Source organism: Rhea pennata, chromosome 5 (assembly GCF_028389875.1).
Source record: "Rhea pennata isolate bPtePen1 chromosome 5, bPtePen1.pri, whole genome shotgun sequence".
NCBI classification, from domain to species: domain Eukaryota; kingdom Metazoa; phylum Chordata; class Aves; order Rheiformes; family Rheidae; genus Rhea; species Rhea pennata.
In genome coordinates this window covers 11,201,691-11,219,795 of record NC_084667.1, presented here as the reverse complement: position 1 = coordinate 11,219,795, position 18,105 = coordinate 11,201,691, and the positions used below count along the sequence as shown (strand labels likewise).

Here is an 18,105-nt window from a genome sequence, read left to right as displayed (position 1 = left end):
GAGCTGAGTTTCACCTGTCAGTAAAGGGGCAGCTGAGCGTGGGATAGTGCACCCCAGCGCTTCAAGGCAGAGGCCTCCCCCCACGATAAGCTGCACCATATTCAGCCAACTAATCGCACTGGGCTCTGATGAAGTGTAGGCATGAAGTAAAGGTCTGAGAATTGCATAAATCTTCATGTTACTACCATAATGAAAAAAGACAATCAACAGTTCATTTTAGTGCATCAGTAGAAAAACAGGGGAGGTGGATAACAGATTTTTTTTTTCCAAGGGAACCATATTATTGATGAAAATCTGAAAACACGACATCTTGATTTAGGAAGGGTGTCTGTATCTGTATGTGCGTTTTTAATCTGGCTCCCTCGCACTCTCTTGATCTCCTGTACTGGAGAGGGAAATGCGCAACGCTTACATCCCTGGTTACATCCCATCAGGGGAGATACGGCCCAATCATTTTCAGCAGCTCCAGTAAACATCGCATTATTAATGGAGCAAAGAAATAAATCCTATATTAATATTGTGCCTTGGGACTTATCGTCCACTGCATCACAGCATTGTGAATCAGGATTTATTTCATTTAAGAGCATCAATCTGGAATTCTACTGATATAAGTGGAAAATAAAACCCTCAGCCCTGTTCTGACTCTCATGTCTGTTCCCAGTGATGCTACTTAGCATTTTCCCTGCAGATTCACCATTAATCCACCCATCAATAGCTGAAGAGTAGAAGGCAAACTGACTATTTAACTCTCCCTCTTGCCAGTTATTTTTAGGAACTATGTGTTTCATCACATATTTCCTTAGTTTTGGCTGTCTACTTGAGGTTACATATGCAGTAATACACACGTGTCCTGTGCTCACATCTACACTGGGAAGTGATTTACAGATCATTTTAGTGTTTCAGATAGTATTTTTGTATTAGACTTGCTGGCCAATGCCAGTTTTTAACACAGATGCTTAAAATTAGTGTTCTCTAGAATATTTCAGCCAACAGTCATTAACAAATTTTAATGAAGGTAAGTCTGATGTGCACTCAGCAGTTCTGGATTTTTCAATCATATTATCTTTAGCCTCTTTCAAAGATCAGGGCATTTTCTGCCAAATTGAGAGTGTTGGAGGGGCTTAAATGCTTTTGATATTGGTACTGCAGCATTTCTTCCAAAATCAATGCTGTTATTCACAGAGTGAAAGACTCAGCAGATGTTTTCTCACATTTCATATTAGGCTATGAGACCTCCAAGGCTTTTCTGAAACTATTAGAACTGATTCTTAGTGAATGATATCTGGAGATCTTTGCTTTAGAGGCAAAAGAGGCTTTTACAATCATACAGATGATGTCCTAGTACTTCTTTAGGACACTTCTGTCTCCTAGTCCAAATGTTGGACAAAGCATATCATGCTTTGCTGTAGGCCTTGTTTGACAGGAGGTATGGCACTTGAGTGCCACAGAGTAAAGCTCTTCCATGTAACTATCAGCCTTCTAACAGAAAATTAACCATGACTGCAGTATAAAGCTCAAGCCAATATTTTCACTAGCTTGCTGGTGTAGGTGAGCATAGGGGCACACTAAGTTACAACCTGGGGAACTCGGCTATGAACTGAAGGGTCATCAGTTGCTCTGTGCTTTCATGACCAAGAGTTACCCAAGATAACTGTGAGGTTGCCATCTCTCCTGAGGGACAAACAATCTCAGGTTATTCATGTTTACTGCAAGCAGGAGTGTGTGCACAGGCAGCTCTCTGGAGCAGCTGATGCACTGGGAGTTTCACATCCTTTGATGATTTAATGTGTCTGTACCCTGAGAACAGAACTAGGTATTCTTGGTTTTCAGACACAACTTCTGATCTTTTTAAAACTCATTGCTTTACTCATTTCCTTTCTACTTTGCTCTATTAGCACAGGCTTTGATCAGGTGACATGGCTCTGGGAAGCTTTCCCACTGTGTAGATAGTTACTCCGTTACCTCTGTTACTGTACATTTGTTTAATTAATTGCTCATTTTGTTCCTGAGCTGTTGTGCTGGCCCAGGGCACTTAAGGTATGCATGAGTGCCTAAAAGGTGACAAGGCTCCTAGGGATGACTCTGTCCCTTTCATTTATTTATAGAACTTGAGCACATGATCCCTTATTAATTCCAAGCACCGTTAGTTCAGCCTGACTTGAGATAAAGTGGCATAGGCTCCAGGTCCTCACAGCTGGCACTGACAGCATGTTAGGAAGTAAGGTCTACACTGCAGAGAGCAGGACTGATCAGGAAAGCAAGTAAGCTTTACGAGGAATTTGAAATATGGACTTGAAGGTGCACAGAAGCCTTTGGCCTCTATAGACTCTTTCTCTAAATGCTCTAACTACTTAACAGAGTTAATCATAAGCGCCTACATCAAGGCTTTTATTATTCTTCAGGAGGCCAACAGTTATCAGGGCAGACCTTAAAATGAATTTGAGATGTAGAAGTTAGGAGAATTTACTTAGTGAGTAACTTCTTTCTTGTCCATCAGCAAGCCACGTAGCAGGAGCTTCAGCAACAGCAGCTGAAACAAGCAGTCTCATCAGCATATGGAATTAAATTTAAGTACTGGATTTGGGCAAAATTTGGCAGCCATTTCTTTTGGTGGCAAAAAACCTCAACTGATTGTTCTTACTGCTGAGCTGCTCTTTCAATTGTGTTTCAGTTTCAGCTCCTACTGGCACCATGCCTTAAAAGATAGCAGGTTACTTCTCAGTCTAGATCACTATCTAATCCCACAAGCTGCTCCACTGGCAAAACTCAAAGGAGATAGCACAAGGTTGGGACAAAACGGAGTGTGAGGGCTGCTTTGGCCAGTACTGCTGCTAAAGGTACTCCGCATCGGATGAGGTCCTAGAAGTCAGATGCCCTGGAATCTTTGGTCTTTTCAGCCCAAAGGCAACTTCAAAGCTTGCCCAAGGGCCAGCTGGGGATTTCTAGGAGCAGTTTGTCCACCTTCCCTGTGGTGGGAACTGGCATGTGCTGGGAGCTGGCATAGGGGGATGTTGTGTAGGGATGTGCTACACCCTGGTAAGTCTATAGACGTTTTGCTAATATATGCTTGGAAGGAAGGGGGTGAAAGGAGATGACAAGCCGTTGTTCTCAGTGGTAAATCTGTAGGTTGAGGGAGTCCACTGAGGCTTAAAAACTCAAGTGTAGGCTACCTCAAGTCCAGTGCAGAGAATTTATTATCCTGGATCCAAGCCCAAGGACTGCAGCTGTGGCTCTGCTGTTATCTGCTTGAGTAGTCTGGGGCCAACAGTTTACCTGTAGTTAGCTTTTCCCATCTGTTAAACATCTTACAACATTTGCACAGAACATCGAACATGCAGACTTTTCTATCAACTGTGTTATAGGTAATGAGTGATGACGATGGGACTGCTGGAAGACTTCCGTAGAAAGGGGAGCGTCCTTTATGCTCCCCCCTACTTATCCTCCCCACATTCCCTGTGGGTGCACAGTTAGATCACACAGTACTCATTTGTATTTTCCTTGATGTTAAGTACTGCTTTTTTCCAATACAAAAAGGAGATGCCAAAAAAGGTTGTTGACTTTGTGCAAGTTCCCTGAGGTGCTCAGATACCAGCCTGCTGAGCATGCTCTTGATAGATGAGATTAGATAAAGGAGTGAGATCGAATAGCAGTTTTCGGTTACTACCTTCCAGACAGTTGAGATGGAGCTCAGATACTTGTGTGATGGGCATCCTAGAAACACCTAAGAAAGATATGTCATTGAGAAGCAACTAAATAAACCATTCTGTCCCCCAACAATTGTAGCTATACTAATGCTTTCCCCCATCCTATTAAACTCTTCTCTATTCCCAAAAGGCAGCAGTCTGGATCTCAATAGGTATAATATTTCTGGCTGTTTTGTTCTGCCTGGAGTGGCTGCTGGCAAACTGAGTTTAAAGTCAAGAGAGGTTGGTAGCAAACTGGAAATCTGTAGTTGTTAAATTTAAAAAAATCATTTGCAAAATCATTATCTCTTTTTAAAATTAGCAAGTATGATGCTTCTAAGCTTCCTGAGCTAGGAAGTTTGCAAAAAAAGTACTTTTGCTAATAGGTTGAACCTGGTAATGTTTTTTGAAATAATCCTATACCTTGGAAAAGATTTGATACGTATTTTGTCTCAGTGAATAGATTTGACAGAACACAAGTAGTAACGGCCATTAGAGTCAAATAAGCTCAGAAGAGTATCACTGTGTTGGGATTTAAATCTCTATCTCAGTGGTAATATTTGCCATGTAATTTTTTGTCCATAGTTAGAAAAGGCCACCGGTTAGAGCTGCAGTGCAAAAGGATGCAACTATTTCTAATAGCACGTCAGGTAATTTTGCTCAGGGATGTTTAATGCTGAAATGAGTAAAAGGAGATTTCTAGACTCTCTCATCTCCTGTGGCATCACTGTTTCAAAAATCCTGCCATCCTTTCCTCGGGGCAAGCTTCTGGCTGCCCTTGGCATCTCTGAAGGATCTCTTTGTGAGCTTCTATTTAGGCCTTGGACTGATGCCCAGTTTTCAAATCCCGTATACTTTGTGCCGTGAGGGGTGCTCCTTCTGACCCAGGCATCTCTGTTCCACAGCAGGCCGAGACTACAGAGGCTTGGGCCAGCAACTTCTCCATTACCTCTCCGGTAACAGTCAGTTCTTCCGATGAGACGTGGTCTCCAGAAGTCCCCGGCGAGGCGGTGTGCATTCCAGATTCCACTTCAATTATTCACACGGGGACTGCAGTGCGGTATCTGTCACTCAGACAGTCTCTCTGTCTCTGTCTCTCTCTCTCTTTCACTCACTTTTCTTTTAAATAAGACATGTTGTCCTCTAACCACAGACAAAAATGTTGGGAGCTGACATGTATTTACTCTAAGTGGGGTTCTTGATCCTGCTCTTTAGAAAAGGAAATTTCCTGAACCTGTAAGGTATGAGGGGCAACCCTCAAAACAGTTTTGGTAACCATTTCAAGTGATCTGGCAATTAAATAAGAGCAAATCTCCAAGTCTTTTTGCCCCATGCTTTGGGGAACTTGGGATCCATACCTGAGCTTTGAGGCATTGACCTTCAAATGCTGTGTTTTCTATTTTAAAAACAGAAGAACCTTGTGTCTTTACTGCTGTTTTGGTGTGCTGAAGGATTCGCTTTTTTTGACCCTAAGAATCCAAACAGAACTGTTCAAAGCCTATTCTTAAGGATGCTGTTGACTGCTTGTGAACTGTCCAAAGTGCTTTGCTCTTATGCTCACACATCTCAGAGAAGATCAACAATTGGCATCACTGTACTGTAACCCAAAGAGGAGCAGACAGCTCCATGCAACACAGCTGGCAGTTGACATCTGGGGTTTCTAAATGTACAAATGGTCAGACAGAGAGTCTTTCTGGACTACTAAGAACTAAGCAATAGAATAATTAGAGATGACATTTAGAAAGAAATTTGCCATTGTAGCCCCAGAACATCTCAGATTTCACTGATAAGTGGGGTGGTCTGACTGGCAGCCCAAGGGCCAAACTTTGCCCACAGAAAATTCCTCTGCCTTGCTGGAAATGGGGAACAGCTGTTAGGACTGCACACAAGGTCCAACAGCTGAATGACCCCTATGGTGCCTGTACATAATCAGTTATTTAAACAGGACCTGCCACTGTTGCATCCACGTGACTTGAAAGATTGGCTGAGGGGAGAGGGATGCAAAGGGATTTAGCCAGAACCACTTGGAAAGGTTGCATTGCCCGAAACGCTAATAATCATAGTTAGCATGTGTGGGAAAGGATGCAGGTGTTTCTACAGTGGACTGGTAGGTCAGATAGGGTCAGTAACACATTAGATCTTCCATTTCTTAACTGTATTCAAATTCTACAAAACTTTGTAAGGTACAAAGGGTCCAATGGCATCACATATACCAGAGCTAGTAGTAATGGCTAGCTTTTTTCAGTGCAGCAAGGTGTTGTCTGGACTGCCTAGGAGCAGGAAATATACATTAGCCAAAGGAAAGGTGCATTTTTATACACTCAGTCGTACTAAGGCTTGATTTGGCCAAGCATCTCCACAGCTGTCTCAAGGGCCGTTAGCTTTGAGTTCATGAGCCCGAATTAGGTGACCAACACCCTGCAGCAGCTGGCACCCAGGAATAATATTCACAGCAGCTGGGATGCTGAGTACAGGGATACATAAGGAAAGCAGGAAGGCTGAGCATGTAGAGAGCCCTACCTTTCTCCAGGACTTAGGCACTTACTGAGGCCCTGAGTCAGGCACCTGTGTACAATGGGGATTTGTGGACCCAAATTATTCCATTCCTTTGGACATGAGTAGCTGGCTCCTCAGGTATATACTGGATGCTGTAACCAACCTCTAAGTGCTTGGCACAAAATACAATAGCCGTAACCACTTTCATTCACCTGAAAGAGGAGACTGCTGTGTGCCTCCTCCGTAGTGGCTAGTTGTTGGCTTCCACACCAAGGAGATGACAAGAATCAGAGTGCAATGTGCTTAAATCTGGGTAATGTGCATCTGCTTCACAGCTCTACACAAAATATGTATGTTCACCATGGTGTGGTAGAGCCAGAGAGGACACAGAGTGTGTGAAAACCCTTCTGTCTGCTACTTGACCTGGCTGTGAAAAGCCCCTACTCAAGTCCATTCCAACATTACTGTAGAGAAGTTGTACTTTGAACAAAGGCATGCATAAGAAAAATAGAATTCTTAGGACAACTTTCCCTAAATTTCCTATCTTTCAAAGTCTGTGTGTCTAGCCAAGCCTTGTTTAGCTTGTGCAGAAAAAGTAGAGACTTCATGTATTACACAGCTACTTGATCGCATAACCTCAGAGTCTCCTTCCATCTCCTTTTTGGCCATCTCCTGATGCTCTAGTTTAAATACAGCACCAGTTTCACTAATGATATGTTTTCACTGTGGTTGTTTGAGGGAATATCAGTATTAGCAACACGAAGGATCCAGAAATCATAAGTCAATCCATAAAAAGGCAAGAGGCTGCCTTAAAAATCTGTTTTTAAAATGCAGTAAGTGTGTACAATTCATTCTATCTGACTTCTGCATTTCCATATTGAGACTCTTACTTTCAAGATTTTCTCCTCCAACATGATTTGAAACAAAGTGCTGGCCCAGGAGCTTGGCCTGCCAAAAAACACTAGATATCTTGGGACTCACAATGTAATTGTATAAACTGACAGTATGGTACAGCTGTTTGTAAGACTATCCTGGCATTTAAACTTGCTGCATAAAAAATCTCGAGTGGTGCAAAATGTTGCTAGACTGGTATGGTAGTTGACTTTGCAAAGGTGTAACGGGCAGTGAAGGATGAGTGGTCCAGTGATTAAAGTGTTAGCTGCCACCATGGTTCCTCACCTGCCACAGACTTCCCACGCAACCTTGGGCAAGTCACTTGGCTTTTCTTGTCCTGTTTCCTCCCATTGCAAAAGGTGGGGCATCTTCCCACCTCAGAGAGATGTTGGGGAAATAGGTATGTTAAAAGTATGAAATCAGGTATTGCAGTTTTTGAGAGATTGGGTGAGAGTGGTAAAGTTTCTAGGGTATGTTCTACAAGGTGAAAACAATAGAGAACCAGTTAACCTGGATTCAGCAACGGAATTTATTTATTATGCTAAATTTATTTCACGAAACTATAATATTAAGCAAAGTTCCCTCTTTCCCAAACTTACAACTAAATTCTGCTAAGAGGGCTCGCAGAGAAAGCTTCCCTTTCTTCTTCAGCCGTTCTGAAATACAAGTGTTTTTCTCATTCCAAAATTATAGCTTCATGAGCATCCTCATGCGGGTATAAAGCCAAGCTGCTTGGTTAATATCAAGCAGTGGGCTTTCCACTTAGTTCTCAGCTCTCTTAACCCTTTAACAAAAAGGGTTAAAAGCCTGTTGCCAAGTAGGACACAATAAGGAGTTTGGCTTCACAAGTTAGTTAGCAGGGAAATCCCTCCAGGTCTTGGCATTTCAAGTTAAATAGCTCTGCATGTCGGCAGAGCCTCCAAAGTTCAGGAGCACTGTCCAAGCGGCCCCTTTACGCAGTCTGTTCCGTGCGCTCGCCGAACGGCGCACCCGGCCCCGGCAGCGAGAGGCTGCTTCGCAACCCTTCGCTAAAAGGGCTATCTCCAAACAGAGCCACAGAGCCGTGGCTCCCAGTGCTTACAGTGACACCGTTTTAAGGCTGGCTCAGAGCTTGCTATGGACCTCTTCAGCGTCCTTCACTTCTTCCTGTGGCTTTGTGATGCAGCTGAATTACAAATACTATAAAGATGTATCCAAAGTAGAATGAGATCATGTTTTCTACCCTCCCAAGCTTCTGTGGGTTCACAACATGGTTCCACTTTTGACTCATCTCTAGAAATTAACTTCCTTTCTTTCTGCCAAAAATGGTGATCCGCAAGCCAGTCTGACGCAAGGTAATTTGTCCTGTTTACATGATGACTTTGATAAGGCATAGAGATTACTGCTCTTCCTTCATAACAAAATAACAGTTTGTTTGTGTGCTATAATCCTGAGTGACGTTTTTTACTGTAAGAGCTTGAATGCAACAATAATTTGGAGACAATTCTTGGTTGTAAAGCTAAAAAAACACTTTAAATACGCTGTTGGTGTCTTTGCTTCTAGCTTGCATGTATCCCTGGGGCAGGCTCTTCTCAGCAGTCACAGATAAGCCTCAAAGAAGCAGGGCCATTGATTGACAGCTCATTAGAAGTTGCAGGAGCAACAAAATACAAACTACAGACCTTCTCTTTCTCTCTGCCGAGCTCGGGAGGCGTGCTGGTCAGCAGTGGCCTGAGTGGAACAAAGACCGCAGGAGACATAGGAGGAAAACAACATGAAATTTTAATGGTCTTCTAGAAAGGCCAGGTGTAATGGATCAGGGCCAACGCCTCCCCTGCCCCCACTGCTTTGCTGCATATATTTACTTTCTATATATAGGCACAAACCAAGAGTATAGATTGTGCCATATGGCACGTACACAAGTTCACAGAATCCTAACTTCTATACACCAGAAAGTATTTATCTGTAAATCCATTTATAAATAAAAGTCTCCAAGTATATACAGTGTTAATATAATACTTATTAGATGTCACTGCTGTAGTCTTAGATAAGGTCACACATGAAGCCAAATTCACCCCTGCAGTGCAAGCCAGGCGAGTTTTACTAGGAATGTATTTGGCTTAATGTGTCCGCCTGTAGTTATATTTGTTTTTACAAATCCTCTTTATCTCTCGAGTAAGCATGGTTTTAGAACATTTCTACCAGGCACAGGCCAACCCACCTTCAACCTGTGAACTAGTGTGTCTGTTTCTTTAGCTTCCCACAGTGGTCCTTCCAGCCCCCTGCTCCCCACTCTGGGGTCCTTGCTCTTCAGACATCTAAAATCCTTTTCACTATACTTCAGGATTAGTGACAGCCCTCTCTGAAACCTGTAGTTGCTAAATATTGAGAAAAGTTCATAAGAAATTAAAGGAAAATGAGCCTTTGTCCTCTTTATGGAATGTCATCTAACAATAACCTCAACTGATTTTTAGTTGAATTTTTTCCACTGCTTTTTTTCCCCCAAATTTCCTCTTTTCCATGCTGAGGGGTATTCCATTTAAGCTCTAAGTGTGCTTGGTGCCAAAGACCATGTTTTTTCTATTCCTGTAAGTCATCTAGTTAGACTTCTTGTGTAAGTACTCAGAAAAAGAGTAGTGATTCGCTTTCATGAATAGCCAGTCACAGGGGCTTCAAATTTATCTTCTGTAAGCTTTCAGACTAGTAGATCAGCATGGCTGAATTACATTTGTTTTGGTATTTTAAATACAATGAGTACATGCAGAATCTTTTGTAGGATGCTCCTAAATTTGGGAATGCCATGAAGGAAACACTGGACTTTACGAGGAAATTTCTAAAAGAACATACAGGTGGTATGCAACAAGTGCTGACAGAGTATTCGAACTTAGAAACTTTTACACCCTGCTTATTTCTATTTGCATAAAAATTTTACTGATTGAGGAGAGACACCATTTTGCAACATGAACAAATTGAGACACTGGACATTATTATGGCATGGAATTTATTGATAAAACCTAAGTCCACGACCTCAGCTCTTCAGTAAGCATAAATTAACTTCAGTTAAGCTGATAGCTGTAACAACATAGGCATAAAAATGGGGTAAGCAAGCATATAATAGAGTTCAGTTTCAAAGAAAGAAAAAACCACTGCTCCTTTAAAACAGTAATAATATTTTTCACTTCTTTAATATGTTTTCAGATATCAAAGTTATACAAGTGATGTGTGAAATTACATCTTTATTTTAGCAATAGAAACTCTGAGTCCTGAGACAGGCAACGTGATTTGCCTAAGATTCCCCAGAGATTCATTACGAGTCATCTTTCACTGCTTTTGTCTAGCTTCTGCTCATTCTTGATCTAATTTTACTTTCACTTAGGCATGAACTCCCATCTAACTCTTCAACAAACCTCCAAAGTGCTATCCACTGTAACACACAGTAAAGAACTGGAGCTTGCATAGTCTCTGCATACGCTAATCAACTCATTTCAATCAACTCTGAGCCAGTACACAGAAAGGTACGATATGCACCCTTTCTCCTATACGGTAATACATGCCTTTCCTCGGTAGTTGCTCCCTAGTTACAGTGAATTGAGAGGAAATACTGAATTCTGTGATTCTGCGATTCCGTGATAAAGCTGCTCATTCTTTGGGGCTGTTACTGTGTCGGCTTCCCAGAGAACCGCGCAACACAAAGGCAAAGTAGCGCTCTGCGGGTACCTGCCGTTCCCAGGGGGGCTGACACAGGACTTGCCATATCCCTCCATTGTGATTTCCCTTCAAAAATAATACAATACTTTACAGAAAGCCCAAAACACAATCATATGACTCAGCAATTTGGATCTGTGGACTATCAAGACAGCTCTGTAAGAGTGGCAATACCTATTCTTGTTATTGAAATGCTGGCAATTCCCTTGCTATATGCACAAAGCAAAGGCTAGATAAAGGAATCTAGCAAGAGAGACAGCCTGCTCCTTTCAGCGCTACCACCGAGCCTCTGGTTATTCTTGGACATGTCAGCTAGTGTTAGTGTGAATAATCATATACTAAAATAATAGCAAGGAAAACAAAGACAGAAATAACAGAGTTGTCAAACCTGGTGAGTGGAAGGCCAGCTAGCAGCTCAAACTGGATACTTATGATCAGAAACAGACAGACGAGGTAGCTGTCTCAGTCTCCCTGTCAATAAAATAGGACACTTGCTTACCTTCCCCCCTCGATTACCATACCAATACTCTTGTGAAGTGCTTTGACAACGGAGAGCACCAGCTACAGTCAGGAAGACTCAGTGGTGCTGTGAGCAAGCATCTCCAGTGCCCTTCCTTGGCAGGAGAGAAAAAGAGAAAGATGATTAAAAAATGAGACCAGGTGGTAGAAAGAAAGGGAACTGGTGGAACAGCAAAAGAGATGAGAGGAAGAAAAGAAGAGAGACTGCAGCGGGAAATAGAGGCAGAGGTATGAGAAAGAAAAACTAGCAGAAAATTGTAATGAGAGAAGGAAAAGAAGAATATGAAAGTTAATTTAACCAGAAATAGTCCTTCTGGTTAGTCCCCAGGGAAAGGGAGTGATGAGTCAGATCAGGTGTTAGCCTGGGCAGCACCAGTGGGGAAGCCACGGTACTTCCCCAAAGGGGAACAAACAAATTGTGAGTCATGTAAGTCGAAGGAGAGGTTGCTGCATTTCTGTTGGCATCACAACTCACTCACCTTACATTAGCAATCTAGAGGTAGGACCCAAAGCTCTCAACCAGCTGAACGGCTCTGTTTGCTTTTCTCTGCCTTCTCCTCCTGCTCCTCTGAAACCAGCAGATAGCCTGCTGCCCATTTGAAACCTCTGCAAAAGCTTTAATGGCTTCGGGTTCATTGGTACAAAGTCAGCTTTCAACCTTCCCACTTTCTTTTTGCAAAGAGTCTTTACTCCAGTAAAGAAAAAACTTTTTTTCCCCAAGTTTTTCTCAACCCAGAAATTCTGGGCAAGATTTTAAAACATAGGGCAATGCTCAGACGTGACTTTGGCACCCAAGGTGCCACAGGCATTTGAGAACATGACCCTTTGGGGTTTAACACATTCCAGTAAAGTAACTCTTGAAATGAAGCATGCTATTTTTCAATTACAAACTACTTTTTCCATGGATTTTTTTGAAACTATTATGTTTGTGTCTCCCTCTAAAGAGGAACATTCTTGAACTTAGCTATTTTTTTGTTCCAGACTGCCCTATTTTTTTTGTTCCAGAGCAACCCCCAAATTTTTCTTTTCTTCGTAAAAATAGATTGTTTAAAGAACTGGAAACAAATACTGAAAATCAGTCCAGAGAATTTCATGTTCTATCATGAATTTTCCACATATGTCAATTTGCTCTGTATTTGTACACTCTCAGCACTAGGCAGTGAGAAGGGATGGGAGCTTGAAAGAAGATAATCTCCCCTTAACAGAATGGACAAAAATAATATTTGTCACTTGCTAGCATCTTTCAGAGGAACTCAGTATGTTTTTCTCTAAAGTATTATTCACACTGCACACCTGAAGAAACTGAACCAGAAAGCAATTAAGTGACTTCCATTGCACTATTAGGTCTTTGACTGACCCAGGAATACAAGCACCATTTTTAATTTCCCCACACCCTTCAGTTCAGGTGATTCTTTCTGCCTTTCTAGCAGTGGGTGGCCTACTAGATTTCCATGATAGGGCCATAAAAATGAAAAAGACTGTAAGAAAGCAGCGATGGACACCTCTCCAGATTTAAGGAGAGTCTTTACAGTGGTTTTGTAAGAAGATCTCATCTATCTCTTTAATAAATAAAGAATTTGGGTGACACAGGACCTTCTTGTCTCCAATGGAGGACATTTTCCTCCGGGGAACCTGAAGCTCAGTTATTAAAAATGAAAATCTGTCTCAGCCTTTCAACTCAGTTCTTGGAAACACCAGCTGTTAAAAAGGGGAGAGGAAGATAGGAGCCAAACGACGGATGCTTTTCAGATAAAGCTTTCCTGCAATCTTGGTGCTAGGACAGCTGCATCCGACTACACAGAGGAGAACAGGTGAGCTATGACGTTTGTTACCTAGCACACAGAAAATGTTGAGTTTCCTTGTAGGTGCTAACTACAAGAAGTGCTGAACACATTCATAAATCGAACCCAGAGAAAAACCCTCTTCCCAAGACTGTCTGATAAAACTTTATTGTCCCCAGGTTCAGGTGGGAAAAGGGGTTTTGTGAGTAGGGGAGGTACTGTGATGAACTCATGGATCGTCAGTTGCAAACATTCCTTCAGGAAAATTGTAAAGCTTCCTGTTGTGCCATTTTTTTTTCAGATTTACTTTCCAGGCTTTGAGATTTGCCAGAAAGTTGTTTTTTCTTACCAGAACTGTAGAGTCTATCCATCCTAGTTTTACAGGAATTTGGAGATGATTTGCCATTGGATTCACTGGTATAAGAATCAGGTGTTCAGTTTTTATCTTAGCCCTAATGGGTGTGTGTATATATAAACAAAATATTGCATTTACAATGGATATAGTGAAAACAAGAAGTCAAAGAATCAAAAGGAAAGTTTTCTGTATCTGCCAGTGGAAATAGATTATTTTGCTTTCATAACAATCTTTATCTTTTGTGTTACATAGAAAACTTCAAACATGAGAATTTATTAAAACCATTAGCTGAAGACAATAAAGACAAACATCAAAAAGTGTTTTAAGAATATCCTATAGGTTGGGAAACAGAGGATAGAAATTTACATACAAAAATAAAGGGCCTGAACTTACAAACACGATATTAAATGCAGAGACTCTTCCAAAAGGTATTTTGAGCTGAATATTTAACATCTTGTATGCTCTTCATGAAACTGGAAGGGAAATGTGGGATTGGAGCAACAAAATAAAACTCTTTCAACTTTCTTCTTTTATTTTCTTAAAGAAGTAGATAAAAATGTCAAGCAGTTGGCAGATTTGAGAACTAGATGTTCCTTTTGAATTACTGGCAGAACTGGGTAATTCTGGTTGTATTCCCAGTTTTGCTTTCTAACTAGTTTGAATTTTATTGCACCTAGGACTTAATGCTCCACTGTGCTGAACATCCCCAACAGTCCCATATTACAGTAGGAAACATAAACGCTCAGCACTGGGGGTCAAGTTTCTCTGCTTTATCTTCACATTTATGGTAGTCAAACTCTATTTTTCCACCATTTTCCATCCAAATATGAATGTTTTTAAGGTCAAATCTCAAGAAGTAACACTGAGCAGTTACCCAAAGAAACGTAATACACTGTGCAGGTTCCAACCAAAGGTCCACTTAGCCCAGTGTGCAATTTTGACAGAGGCCAATAGCAGAAAATAGCAGAGAGGCCAATAGTTAGAGAATAGTTAGAGAAACAGTATTATAAAATGCAATATACTAACACAACCTCCTGCTTCTGTAAGGTGGGAATGATAATATATCTTTATTCTTCTGGGACCATATGCAGTGCATTTTATTTTATTAGGACCTGATTCTGCAAAGACTTTTCTATTTTATATCCCGTGAGTAGCATTGGGAATAATCAAAAAGAAGGGAATTTAGAATCTGTGTATCTGCTCTAGGATAGGGTTTATTACTGTTGTTAACTGAAAAAACAGTGGCAAAAATGACTGGGGAATTTTTCAAAAAAAAAAATCTTATAAAATGCATCACTTGGATATTTTAAATTTATTATTTCAAAAGAAAAATTCTTCACTCAAACTTAAGCCTTTTATGATGGACTTCTAGTCACAGAAACAAAATATCTTACACAGTCAAGGTGAAGAGTGTGGTGTCAGGCCCCAGAGGTCACACATTAGTTAGCTGTCACATTTAGCAGCACAGTAACTTCCCAGGCAGTGATATAGACCAAAGACCTAATCCTGCAAGGCACCAAGTGTTTCTGGTGAATCCTGAGCATCTTCAGTGTCTGTTACAAGTAATGATCAAAAATGCACTTGGCATTTTCGAGTCTGATCCTACTCCTCATTATACATTATATACATATGTTGCTTTAATATCTAGGATAGTCCCCTTATGAAATCACAGTAGCAGAGTCTAACATCTGAGTGATTTTATCCTGCACAAGTGGTTTGAGAACACAGGAGGGAAACAAATGACAAAGGTAGAAGGGAACTCATATGAAGTGAGATGGTAAAGACAAGCAGTGGAAGAAAGCCAGAGATGAGAAAGCCAGAAATGAGTGAATTGAACATCACCAATAAAATGTATATGAACAAATGCTTTTTATAGTCTCAGTTTGGGGTTTTTTTATAGAAGGGAAGAGAAATCTGCATGGGAACTTTCCCCTAAAGCGTTAGCATGCTATAGAAACTCTGTTCTGTACAAAGTCTCTGTAGAATTGGACAATTCTTAGAGAAAGTGAAACTGTACAGCAAGTCTTCATTGGAAGAGGGGAAGGAAAGAAGGAAAAGGCGGCGGGGGGGGGGAGGGAATCAGTATGATTCCATCATACAAGAGCATGTTCAGTGACATACATAAATATTCCCACTTTGACCCCAATTGTTAGCATTTCACTCAACCATTTGCCTTTAAGGCCATCAGTGAGTTTGCATTAGTGAGAACAGAAGGACTGAATGGAAAATACAAGCTCCTGACTTTGGAGTTTGCGGTGAAAAGCAGGTGGCTGCACCCTGAAAGAGGACAAAGCACTCTCCCAAGACATTCCTATGATCTGAGGAGAAAAGAGTGTTTCTGATTTGGTTTCAAAAATTAAAAGCAGCAACCCTAGCAAGCCTTAAAATTTGCTTCCTTCAGGAGAAAATTCCAACAGCAATATCCTTTCAGCGCTTGCTTATTCTCAATAAATGATTCTGCTCTTGGATATACCTTTCAAAATGTGCAACACTTTCCCCTATCAGCAGCCCATGCTGAACCCAGTGAACCCTTCAGTCACAACGAAGGCCAACTTTCTCTGCAAGGTTAGCTTGCGTGAGGAACGTGCAGGAGGGTCAAAACCTGAAATTCAAGCTGGGGCTTTTTCTGCCCCGTACAACGGTAAAATGTTTCTGTGGTGATAGAACACAGTTGGTAAATTGTGTTGATGTCTGTCAGGGCATAATACAGTTATTTTCTTATCCTACACACTCAGTAAGGATTGAGCCCCCTGAAAAAAACATCAAACTGGTCAAAATAAGCATAATCAACCTAGAGTGTTTTCCTTGTTTATACTTTGTTTTATGATCCATTAGGCTATTCTCAAGTTCCCTATTCCAAACATGAGAGCTAGAAAAATAGAAATGAAAACTGAGATCATTACACACACCTTTGGTTCCAATAGGTGGGGTTTTAAGAAAGACTGGTCCCACCAAAGTCTTGCTGGCCCTGTGTGGGTTTCAGGAGCCCACCCAGGCAGGGAAGCTTGCAAGACCTAAGATTACAATACATTCTTCTGTTACAGAACAATGCTGACAATAGCATTTAATCAGTAAAATAAGAAGAAACAGTTCTGAAGATACAAAGGGGATGAGTATGGGGAGATAACTAAATAAAAGAAGCAATTTTGTTCACCAGTCTTTTGAGCAGTACAGCAGGCTAAAATAAGGGTTACGTGATGGTGTGGTATTTCCCTCCCCAGATGTTACTGGGAGACTACTGTACATGATTTTAGATAAATCTCTTGAATAAATGTACCACCATGTACATTAATGAGCAAAAAATTCTGGCAGAGTGTCTGTCCCTGGGGCTCCAGTTCCCAGGTAATACGGAGCTTGTCTCTGTGCTGCTGTAGAAGCTCTCTTAGCAGAATGCAGAGAGATTGGTGGTATAACTTGCCCTCAGTTCACAATTTTCCATTTCAGACTTGCTGTCTCTGTCTTGGTTTCGGTCTATTTACTCGGAGCCATTTCTTAACAATGTCTAATTTCCTCAAGGAATCCCTCTGAGTCCCCTCTCTTAGAAATGCTGCCATATCTTTTTTTTTAATCATTGAAAGGCACAAATATCCTTCCTGAGCTCTTTTGCCATCCAGCCTGATTATATACATAGATTTGAGTTTCCATACATTTTCTGCACAGTAGGAGTTCCCAAAATGCAGCCTCTGGGGATCTAAAGTGTGGCCCCAACTGCAACTCACCAGGATGAAAACAAAGCCGATCAGGTACTTTTTTTTTTTTTTTTTTTTTTGTTAATGAGCCTAACCAGCAGGCAATTATTACTTAGTCTGGAAGACATAAGCTGTTGGAATCGTAGTGCATGCATTTTTTATTTATAGTAACACACATTCAAATCAGAAGTAGCCCTCTGGCATCTTGCCATTGCCTGACCATCAATGTCACAAAATTCAAACATCTTGAACATATAAAATGGCTTTTGTTGCTTTTTTCATAGCATTCCCTTCTCCTCCCACTTCCCACTGCCTTGACTATCAAAAGTGGACAACTAGGCTTAATTAACTTTGGATTCAGACCCTTACTGGAAATAAAAGAAACTAGTCGTATTTCTCAGTTGATGGTAATGAGCAAGTCAGACATGCCCTGGTCGCCTTGTAATGGAGAAAAAGATCAACCCTTCTTCATACAAATAAAAGGGCTGACATGATCTCTGGAACAAGAACTATAAAGAGACAAGTTTCTGGAGAGGATGCATGTCACTAGTTTGTTGATCTATTACTGGCACTTCCAAATACTCCATTTGCAATCACAGGACTCTACTGAAGTATTTAACTGGAGAGGCTCACAGAGCCCAGCCAGGAGACTGTTGTATGAGGATCCCACAGTGGTTTGCCTCACCTGACTAGTAATCAGTTTCCAATCTAACCCCTCCGCAGAGTTTAAGTTACAAACTTCAATATCTGTGCGGCAGACTTGACAGCAATTAACATTACTCAGCTGCCAGCTGGGTTTTAAAATATCCCTTCTACATGATCTTGTTACGTAGATTTTAGAAACAACATAACAGTGTTGTTCAGTGTTGAGGAGCTCGATCCCACACCTCTGAAGTCAGAGTTTTGCTATTGATTTTAGGGGAAGCAGTCTACAACCTAGAAGTAAAAACAATGGCAGAGTAAGGTAAAACAATAGCAAGCTGTTGTTTGGGGTTTGAGGCTTG

The 18,105-nt window shown here is 41.2% G+C and overlaps 1 long non-coding RNA gene across 2 annotated transcripts in view; it reads left to right on the top strand.

Moving 5' to 3' along the window:
* LOC134141646 (uncharacterized) overlaps positions 1 to 15,276 on the top strand; it is a 30,573-nt gene extending 15,297 nt beyond the window's left edge. For both annotated transcript variants that reach the window (XR_009958684.1, XR_009958685.1), the window contains exon 4: positions 4,589 to 15,276. This is a non-coding gene — a long non-coding RNA (uncharacterized LOC134141646). The remainder of the gene's footprint in view (positions 1 to 4,588) is intronic.
* The last annotated feature ends 2,829 nt before the right edge of the window (positions 15,277 to 18,105 follow it).